Genomic DNA, 10,546 nt, shown 5'->3' on the forward strand with positions numbered 1-10,546 from the left:
ATCGTTCTGTTTTTCTGTCTGTTTTCAATCGAATTCGACTCGGAGAGTTCCGGAGTCGACTCGAGCTTGTGCCAGAAACTTCAAGTGTCCCGGAGTCGACTCGCAAAGTTCAGGAGTCGACTCATGATGCAGACTTTGGTTCAAATAGAGTTCAATACTTAACCAAAATATTTTGAACCAAAGCTTAAGGCACTTAGACAGAAATTCATAAAGATTTACCTGAAACACTAGATTGAATTCATTAGAACAACATAAGACATACTCAAATGCTTTGAGCTCATCAAAATCAATTAGGGAATACTCAGTCACTCCACAATCTCCCTCTTTTTGATGATGACAAAGCATTGAGTATTTGTAAACTGAATTACTCATTCAAGAAATGATTCAAGGTAAAGTTTTGAAATGAATTCAAATGTCTAGTCATTTAGTATATCCAAAATTGAAATGTATGAGTCAGTAAACTCTGAAATTAAAGCTCCCCCTTTCATTTGGAATTGTATAAGCCTTCAAATCATACAATCAATTGTTTGGTTTATATGTCTTTAATGAGTTTGCTTTCTTAGAATTTCAGATTCTCCCCCTCAACATGTGCATTCAATTTTATTTGAGCTTTGTTCAAGTTTTCTGGATTTTCTTTAAGTGCTCTAAACTTGAACTTAGGTTCTTAATTATAGAAGGAAAAATATGACGATTTTGCTTAAATGTTTTCTTGTTTAGTGATTCCCTTTACATACAATATATCATATTTTCTCCCCCTTTTTGTCATCGTAGCAAAAAGGTGAAGTATCAAGAAGTCAAAACATACAAGAAGCATAGTAAATGAGACAAAAGGATATGCTTTTTCATTCACTGTAAATTTGAATACATAAGAGATGTTCAGAAAATACATCTACAGTAAAGAGATACATAGTGTTAAAAAAAACACAAAATGCATCAATCAACACAAAATACACTATGCAGCAACTGATCCATATCAGATGGCGAGCACTGCGTTGCATCCCCTTCATTTTGAATTCAAACTCATGCCAACTGATCCATATCAGATGGCAGATCACAAGGTCAATTAACCATAAGATTCTTCTTATAGCTGATTTGAATTTGAATATCAAATTCCATGCGGGTGGGAGAAGGGAAACAATCATGCGACCGTAAATGACTTCTTCATTTGTGTTGCATTCCTTTAAATTTTGATTCCTAATCACATGCCTCAACCTCATTCAATTGGTCAATTAATCCACATGATAAACGTTTACCTTGTGGTGTGTTTGAATTTGAATTCAAACACCAATTCATGACGCCTCCCATGGATTTATGCCATGTGTCATGCGACATGAGGGAGATTATTTTTACCTATTCAAACATATCATGAGATCTAATCGCATGATACCCTCCCCTTAGATGGTTGCCACTTGTCCCATGGTGCCATTAATCAAGTATTAATAATCCTAATCAAATTAGGATGGCGCCATGCATTGGATGAAAAGATATTTGTCCTAATGCATCATCACATGTTCATGTGGACTTTAAGATCCGCATGATGCAGATCAAACCCAATCCAATTTGATCAAGTTCCATCAATCAGGGAAGCCTAATCTCCTTAGGTTGAACCTAATCCAATTAGGTCAAACCCTGATTAAGTGCAATCCTCTTGGGTTGACCCAATCCAATTAGGTCAAACCCTGATGAAGCCCAAATTGTATCCAATTCAATTTGGCTCATCCTTAGTCCAATTACTCAATCAAATTGAGTTCATTAGCAAACTTATTGCTAAAAAATTCTCCAATAATTCATTAATTATTTTTTAGCAACTTTTATTGATGATAATTTGTCAATCGAATTGACCAAATTACCTCTGGATGATTCTTAATCATCCATCATCCATTAAGATCAACCTAGAAAACTTCTATGTGTGTAACCCCATAGGTTCGAACCTAAGCCGGTAGCACAGGAACGACTTTCTATACTAATCGATGTGACCATCTAGCAATGGTACTCGACATCCGGTTAGGCCGAATATATGCGAAGCAATATTCTGGAACCCTGGATTATGGTTACCGCATAATTTATCCCTATGACTCCTAATGTCAGGATGACATCAGAGTTTTGTCAACTCTGTAATAGTACATCCACTTTGTGATTCAATTTTTACAAATCTTGTGACTCCTCACAAGGATTACCCCGGCCAAGATTTTGCTAAATTGAACACAAGGGCATTATCTCCTATCACCAGAAGGGGTCAATTCCATCTTGACTCACACACCGACTTCGCAAGTACTTGACTGCACTCAGTGACCTTCTGTCCCTGAATTAGAAATTCAATTAGTCCGGTACCAAAGTACAGTGAGTTGCTTACTAATTACCGTGGTGATCTCAGGTCTGAGGGACACATATACCCATATCTACTTGGAACATCTCTTGACAACAGAGCATTTCAGAATTGGTCACGTTCAGTGAAATATACTCCTACACTTCACCTGTGTGACATATTAGTGTCTCCACACTCCTTCGTTAAGAGGACAACCAACGTATATGTCACACAATGACCTAAACTCGATAATGCTGTTGTTCTATTAACAACATATCATTTGGTCGTAAACTGGTTTAAGGACTCACAGATAAATCCTCCTTTATCATAAAAGAATCCTAAGGACTTCATCATACTACAAGAGTTCATTTAAAGATGTACAAAAAAATGATGAATAATGCCAAAATAATACTTTATTAATTTGTCAATTCATTTACAAAATCAATCATCAACATGCTGACGATTGACTCTTAGGGTACAATTTCCAACAACTCCCACTTAGCCTAAAGCCAATCGGCACAGTATCTAATACCCATCTTTGACTTGAAGTCGTTGAACTCTTTGATGCCGAGGACTTTAGTAAATGGGTCAGTCAAATTTTCTTTTGTATCCATCTTCCGAAGATCAATATCACCTCGTTCAATAATCTCCCGAACTAGGTGATAGTGTCGCAGAATATATTTGGTCCTTTGATGTGCTTTGGGTTCCTTCGCTTGAGCTATGGCTCCAGTGTTGTCATAAAAAATGAGAACTGGACCATCAATGGAGGGTGCCACTCCAAGCTCGGTGATGAACTTGCGCAACCATACGGCTTCCTTGGCCGCATCAGATACTGCGATGTATTTTGCTTCGCATGTAGAATCTGCCACTGTGTGCTGCTTGGAACTTTTCCAGCAGATTGCACCACCCTTAAGAGTAAAGATATAACCCGATACGCTCTTGCTATCATCTCGATCTGACTAGAAACTGGAATGAGTATATCCCTTTAGGTAGGTCAACTAATGTCCATACATCATTGACCTTCATGGATTCAATTTTAGATCGCATGGCTCCAAGCCATTTATTAGAGTCTTTTCTCTGCATTGCATCCATGTAAGTGATCGGATCCTCATCGTTTTCATCTAGTTCGACAGGATCCCTGTCCCGAACCAAAAAATCGTAGTATCTGTTCGGCTGACGTGGTACTCTACCTGATCGTCTTAATGGTACATCCAAAGTGGGTTCTGTATTTGATCTAATCAACTCAGACTAAACTGATTTAGTAGATGGTGTTGGGTCTTCTACATATTGAATTTCCGTAAGTTCAACATTAGAGCTACTACTTCCTTCTCCAAGGAATTCTTTCTCCAAGAAAATAGCTCTATTGCTTACGAACAACTTTTGTTCTTCAACAAGGTAGAAATAATATTCTTTAGTTTCTTTAGGGTAACCGATAAAGAAACATTTGTCAGACTTGGCTTCAAGTTTGTCTGTTTTCAAACGTTTGACATAAGCCGGACACCCCCAAACCCTAAGGTGAGAAAGTACCGATTTTCGTCCCGTCCACATCTCATGTGGTGTTTTATTTACAGATTTACTTGGAACCTTATTAAGTATATAACAGGCTGACTCAAGCACATATCCCTAAAAGGATATGGGCAAACTTGCAAACCCCATCATGGATGGAACCATGTCTAACAGGGTTCGATTTCTCCTTTCTGATACTCCATTATACTGCGGTGTACCAGAAGGAATCTATTGGAAAAGAATTCCATTCTCTCCTTGATATGTCAGAAACTCACTGGAGAGATATCTCCTCCTCGGTCTGACCGAAGAGTTTTAATACTCTTGCCAATTTGTTTTTCTACTTCATTATGATATAATTTGAACATTTCAAATGATTCGGATTTATGTCTCATTAAATAGACATAACCATACCTAGAAAGGTCGTCTGTAAACGTAATAAAATATGAATACCCACCTCTAGCATTTGTACTCATTGGCCCACATACATCAGAATGTACAAGGATCAATAAGTCACTAGCTCATTCACCTTTTTCGGTAAAAGGTGATTAGGTCATCTTACCAAGAAGACATGAATCGCAGGTTATCAATGATTCACAATCATTAACATTGAGGATTCCCTCTTTACTTAATATGTTCATCATGTTCTTGTTAATATGACCTAGCCTATGATGCCAAAGGTTGTTGCCCAAGGTGACAATCCAAGAGGGGGGGGGGGGGTGAATTAGTTTCTTCTCAATTTTGGTATTTTAAAAGCTTTCTTAATTAAGTGCGGTGGTTGCTTTCTTAGATTATTTGAATGAGTTAAACTAGAACAAAGATAGAAGATAATGCAAGAATAAATGTAAACACAAGCACAACACAAACACAACAATATATAGTGGTTCAGTGCTCTCCTTAGCACCTACGTCCACTCCCCAAGCGACCCCTTGGGAATTCACTATAATCTCGCGGATTACAGTTGGATTGTTTTTCGGGCTCACAATCCAAAAACCTTTGTTGGTTTTGCGGGCTCACCAACGAACCTATACACTTGGTTTTCCGGGTTCACCAAAAACCTTTGTTGGTTTTGCGGGCTCACCAACGAACCTATACACTTGGTTTTCCGGGTTCACCAAAAACCTTTGTTGGTTTTGCGGGCTCACCAACGAACCTTTACAAAGTGTTTAACAAATAAAAAGAAAAGATTCAAACTCCTAAATGAGCATATAAAACAATATGAACTACAAAGAAGAGTTAGAAAGTATTTATCGCTTTGAAGTCGCTTTGCTCTTCTTTGTCAAGGATGCTTCACTCTTCAAGGGAGGATGGAGCTCTTGATGACTCTTTGAATCTGCTCAACCCCTTTCTTTTGACTCTTGAATGAAGCACTTGGATGAAGCTTGCCTTGCTAGGGTTCTCTCTTGAATGCACTTGATGTATTTTCCCAAAAGCTTGCTTCCTCTGATGAATACTCCCTCTTAAATACTTCTCCAACCTCCAAATAGTCCTTTCTGACCGTTGGATTGAAGAAACTAGCCGTTTATAGCCGTTGGGAGTCCAAAAAGCATTTCTGCACAACTAGCCGTTATGTTCAGCCTGTGTTTGGGTCGGCTCAACCTGTCCTTGGGTCGACCCAACCTTCACTTGGGTCGACTCAAACATTCCTTGGGTCGACCCTCTCAGAAACCACAGAAACCTCAATTTCAGCCTTCCTTCCCATGGGTCGACCCAACCATTCTTTGGGTCGACTCAAAGTTCACTTGGGTCGACTCAACTTCTTCTTGGGTCGACCCTCTCAGTAATTCCAGAGAACCATTTTCTGTCTGTCTTTCTGTCTTGCCTTTGGGTCGACCCTCTCAGGGTTTGGGTCGACTCAAGATTGGGTCGACTCAACCACTGTGTGGGTCGACCCTCTCAGTAAATCCAGAGAGCATTCTTCTGTTGTGTTTTGAGATTCTTTGGAGGTTGGGTCGACTCATGCTTACCTTGGGTCGACCCAACTCACTGTTCATTTGTGCTATTTTTGCAGGAGTGTGCCAGATGACTTCTTGATGTGCCGGGGTCGACCCAATCAACCTATGGGTCGACTCAAACCACACTTTGCTGCATTCTCAAGGTTAGATTCATCCAAATGAACAAGGCCATTTATCCATTTTCAATTAAACAAATATACTGAGAGTAATGAACTTATAAATGAAGTATCAATTTAACTTATAGCATGCTCTAGATAATTGCTTGTTAATCATCAAAATAACACTATCATCCTCAATCTCCCCCTTTTTGATGATTACAAAATAAAGAGTATAAGCCTATTGATACTTGTCTTTAAAATCAGTTTATAAAAGGGATTAAACTGCTGAATTTCAGCTTTTCATATATACTTGTGAAATCTCCCCCTATATCATTTAAATGTTGCCAATTTGACTCTTTGAATTGCTCCCCCTTTCATTTATAATTCATTAGCGATGAAACTTCAAAAATTTGAGATAATATGAGTTTCAGGCTATGTATCGGGGTGCGAGAGGTGCGTGCCAAATTCTGAATTTATGTGTGCCAAATTCTGAAATTTGATATAAATTTTTGAGTTGATCATTTTCATTGTTGCAAATTGCTCCCCCTTGGATGTATATGCTTTCCTATATGATTTTCAATTTGTTTTACAAATTATTTTTCTTTCTTTCTTTACTTCTCCTCTTATTACTCTTTCTTTACTTCTCCCCCTTTTTGTTACTCTATTTACTCTAAAGATATCTTTACTTCTCCCTTTACTTCTCCTAAGATACTCTTTCTTTACTTCTCCCCCAAGATGATCTTTGCTTCTCCTAAAGTACTCTTTCTTTACTTCTCCCCCTTTTTGTTATCATCAAAAAGATACATGGGAAAAAATGCAATAAATGATAAACTTCAAACTTCATTGATCAAAATAGGAATCATTTTCATACATTCAGACCAAAAACAAAAGCAGATACAATGTTCCTTAATCAAAGTTTAAAGATGCATGATAAACACAAAATACATATGAGAACTAGATACATATCCTAGGCTCTAAACAAGATCATAAGACTCTCCCGGATCGCTTGGCTACGACTCTCTTGGGTCCCATTTCTCCAAGATCTTGAAGTAATCTACTGTTTGGAGATGATTGGAGAAGATTTGAGAGTGGGGAATAGGATTTTCAGAAGAGGACAAGGGTAAACAGTGCCCTAGATAGCTCACGGGTCCCCCTTTTAACAGTGGGATCCCGACGTTGGGTCGACTCAAGAAACTTCTTGGGTCGACTCAACGTTGGGTCGACCCTATTCTGGGTTGGGTTGACCCAAGTGCAGAATTTTTCTTTTCTCTTTCTTTTTGCTTCTAAAATTTTTTCTTGCTTCCAATCCTTATAAATTCTTTCTGGGACAATGATACATGAGTAAGGAATCTATAGATAATAAGTTTGACTCATGTTTCATGGATTTTTAGAAATTGAAGGAATGTATCATGAGACTACTTGCTCCCTTTTATATTTCTTCAATAAAAAGGATCACATATACCTAATTCTCTCCTTAGCGTGCAGAATCTATCTTCACTCAAGAGTTTTGTGAATATGTCGGCTAATTGTTTTTTCAGTGCATATATGCTCAATACATATGTTTCCATTTTGCACATGATCCCTAATAAAATCATATCTTATTTCTATGTGTTTGGCTTTAGGAATGAGATATTTAGGATATAAGCCAGAAGTGATCTCTAAATGTAGATTCCAAAGATAGTTTTGAAATCAAGTGTAGATGGAATCTTTTTCAAGTTATTTCAAGGAGTATCAAGAATAATATTCAAAGAAAGCACGAATGAAACTTCAATACCTTTTTTTTTTTAATATATTAAGTATATAGCAACATGAGAGCAATCTAATTAATTTTTAGAATATAGTATAAGAGCAGATAAAGATCAAAACTTATATACTCGAAAAACATAAGATTATGTTGAATCCTTAATTCTTAATGACTTCAAAGTTCTTTCATGATATAAAAGTATTGGAGCATAGATACCAAAATATGAATTTATGCAATGTAGGATATATAAAATTCAGGGCTTTGAAAGTTCTTTGAAAGCTCTCTTAAAGACTTTCTTTTACTCCTTTAAAGATCATATCATCAAAATCAATTAAAATAAATTGGCTCATGATTGAAACACTAAAGTGCAAGCCAATAAGAGCTCATTAGTAGATTCCAAAGTAAATTTCCAATACTAAGACAAATGGAATCCTTTTCACTTAGTTTTCAAAACAAGTGATTTACCAATTAAGTACAGATGAAAATCCAACTTTCAAAAGATATTCAATGAGGCACAAAGTTTAATATCACTTTATATTTAGTATTCTTTCTCTCATCTTTAGTTGTGAATTTACATGATTAAGTTCTATATGATCTCTCCCTCTGAAATTTTCTTTCTCCCCCTTAATTAATCATTTCATTTGAGAGTTTTAGAATTTGTTCAATAAAATTGTCAATCTCGAAAATATATTTTATTTTCATAAGACTCAAGGTTTGAGATAAGACAACCTTTATAGAACTCATCTCAAGGTATAAACTTATTATATAATTAAAGCAAGTCTTGCAATATAAGGAGGTTCATCAAAATCAATCCATAAAATTCAAGGTATGCATCAAATTAAAGTAACTTTAAGATAAGATACTGAATATCTAAAGCTCCCCCTTAAAAGATGCATTCTTCTTTAATTATTCTTATCTTTTGTTGAATTTCAGATTTTAATGATAAACGTGAATAAAACTGAAACTTTATGATATCAAGAATGTAGAGTGATCTAGAATTATTCAAAATTTATAGCAATCACTCTTTTTAATCTTTTAAGAACAAGTTATGCTTCCTCTTAATCTTTGAGAAAATGTACTGAAATATTAATCAGAAAATAATTCATTTGAAGCTCAAATTCTTTCAAAAGCATTTACATTTTCTTTCTTTTAAGAATCATTTGAGTGAGCTGAAATATTTCTAAACTTAAGATCATTCACTCTTTTAATAATATATATATACATATATATTTTGATAGAAGTCTTTAATCATGTAGGGGAGGAAAAAAAAAACATATAGATGATCATTGAAGTATATATATATTTATAGAACTCAATTTCTTAATCAAAGTTTTTCAGCAATGTATATATGAAGCACAATAAATCTTTTCAATATCAAAATAAAATCACATATTTAAAAATATTTGTTTGCAATCAAGATCATCGAAAGACACATCATTCAGACCAATATTAGTACACTTTGAAGATAAGAAATGATATGTTTCAGATGCGTATCGAGGCAAGCAATCAAGGCATCAGAATTATTCTATTTTTCTTAAGCTGTAGTTTTATCTAGAAATTCATATTGAGTTTAAGCTTTTATACGAAATCAGATTCTGAATTTCATAAAGATTCTCAAGGAGGCTTTCAAAGTTATAATTTGAGATATGTATCTTCACATTGTAGCTCATCTTAAATCATTACGATTGAAAATACATATTTCAAACATATAAGAGCATATTCAGAATATTTGTATTTATGTTGAGTTTTGGTATGAATTTGAACATTATATACCAAAGTTAAGCAAGTTGAAGGATAAAACAAAATCAATTCATTTTGCCTAAATAGAGATATCCTTCTCTTCTCCTTTTTACAAATTTATTCAACTTTCAGATTTTAAAGATGATTGTGAACGACAATTCTGAAATTTCTTTTCAATAATACCAAATAAAAATTTTATGTAGTATTTCAAACATTCAATCAAATTGTCCAAGCATGGAGCATTACAAAATATTGAGAACCCATAATTCAAGACATCATGCCATATGCAAAATATATTATGTGTTAAGTCATGCATTAAAATATTAAGAGCAAGCATGTCAATGATCAAAATCAATTCTTTTCAAATAAACTTCTCCTATTTAAATATAATCTTGTACTGATTTCATCCTTAAAGTGTGTTTTCAAGTGATTAAAAATTTGACTTGATTCTTCTTATATACTTTCATTTTTACCTTCTTATGCTCTATACTCTATTTGCTCCCTATCCGGTGGAGTTGGAAGGGGCACGAGGTACTACCACTAGCCTCCCTCTTGTGCCGTCCCTAATATACCCTACACCGAATAGTTGGGTCAAATAGTGCCGGGTACTACCACTAGCCTCCCCATTGGCACCATCCCTATAATGAGCAATGTAGAAATGTTAAACTGTTCTCTTTAGCAACAAGATATTCACTCCAAACTCTCCCTATTTAAATATAATTAATTACAGATTTTATCCCTTCCAAAAGAATGTTCACACAAGTCTCACAAATATGCTGAATATATTATGCTTGCGCTGCTTTTACTTAAGATTGGAGTATTTACTTAGCTTTTACTTCTTCTGAGCAATGTTCATTTTCTTTTTCTTTATCTCTCTCTCTTTTTGTCATTTTCAAGTAGTTACATGAAAGAGCAGAATAAAGAATTAATCTAATATGCTGCATATAAATATATATCATGCAAACAGCATTTTCATTATGCCCAATGATTCATAGCTTATCACAAGTTATTTTGAATTAGAAACTTGAGGCATAAACTTGTGTATTTCATGGTTATGCATTATACAGGCAAAAGTGAACTTCAATTTAATCATACCATGAATTATCATTAGCATGAGAATGAAGCATGATATCAAGAAGATTAGCAATTAAATGTTTAATCATGCTACCATATAATTTCAGACTATTAATTTTGCTCAACT

The sequence above is a fragment of the Phoenix dactylifera genome, unplaced genomic scaffold, assembly GCF_009389715.1.
Source record: "Phoenix dactylifera cultivar Barhee BC4 unplaced genomic scaffold, palm_55x_up_171113_PBpolish2nd_filt_p 001242F, whole genome shotgun sequence".
Taxonomy (NCBI): Eukaryota; Viridiplantae; Streptophyta; class Magnoliopsida; order Arecales; family Arecaceae; genus Phoenix; species Phoenix dactylifera.